The sequence below is a fragment of the Theobroma umbraticum genome, unplaced genomic scaffold, assembly GCF_002168275.2.
Source record: "Theobroma umbraticum cultivar Fairchild unplaced genomic scaffold, ASM216827v3 scaffold_204.0, whole genome shotgun sequence".
Classification (NCBI taxonomy): domain Eukaryota; kingdom Viridiplantae; phylum Streptophyta; class Magnoliopsida; order Malvales; family Malvaceae; genus Theobroma; species Theobroma umbraticum.
Window position 1 is genome coordinate 6315567 of NW_018397267.1, and position 1254 is coordinate 6316820.

Sequence of the window (1254 nt, forward strand, 5' to 3'; positions counted from 1 at the left end):
GAAGATTGAGGAGGATATAAATGAGTCTTATAATTTTTATTATTTGGTTATATACTTATGTTTATAATATAGTAGTTTGTGTTAAATATTTAAACTTTATTATGTAATTTATTTATTTTTTTATATTTGGTGTAATTTGTTTATTTGTAACATATTTTTATTATTTAATTTATGAATTAAATCATAGAATAATTTTATTAATAAAAAATTTATCAAGTAAAATTATAAAAATTAATTTTTTTTAGAAAAAAAAAAATGACTAGTCCAACCCAATTCATGGGCTAACAAGAGGTGGGGCTGGGTTGAGATTTTGATAGCCTATATAAAAAATGGGCTGGCTCGACCCAACTCATATTTTTTCACCCCACAAGGGCTGGGGCCGGGCTGGGCCGAGCCAACCCATATAGACAGCTCTAATTCTAACCAAGTGTCATATTCCTTGTACCATAGTGGATTAAATTTATGTTTTCTTCTCACAAAACCAGTAGGAGGAAAGTTTGTAAGTTTTGGTTGACGAGGGCCCTTGATCAAATATGCTCTTCGAATATTCTCTCTTTGCTTAGCATTATGAGCAATACTTGAAATATAAGGTCTTAGATCAGGATCACCCACAACTTGTTTTGAGACACTTTGATTTGGCTCTCTTCAGATAAGGGCACGTTGGTTAGTTTTTTTTTTTGTACGAACACTACTAGGCCCTTGGTTTTGGTTACATTGAGATTTGGTTCGAGCCAGTGGCAGAGCTAGTTAATTTTTATTGAAGGGTCAAAGGTTAAGAAAAATAAAGTTAAAATTTTTAAAATTAATATATTGAACTTAACCATTAATAATCAAAAGATTTATAATAGATAATAATTTTATATAACACGTAAATCAAAAGAAACAAAAAGAAAAAAACTTATAATAGTGCTTTAGAAAAGTTTTATTTGACGATGGTAATATCTTTTTTAATATGAATAATTAAATTATTTGTAAGTAACTTATCATTTATTTTATTTTGAAATCTTATCTTTCTCAATATAATTAACTAAAAAATTAATGTAGTCAACATAAATATTTTTATTTTATTATATTTAAGTTTATAACACCAAATATTAAACTCAATGCATAAAATAGAAATAGTTAAATACGATATACAAAATTAATAATTTCTTCTTATATTCAAGATAATTTCTTTTTAATTAAATATCAAATATAAAGCACATTAAAAACATGTGCTTGAGATAATTTTTTCTTATATAATTAGAATTAATA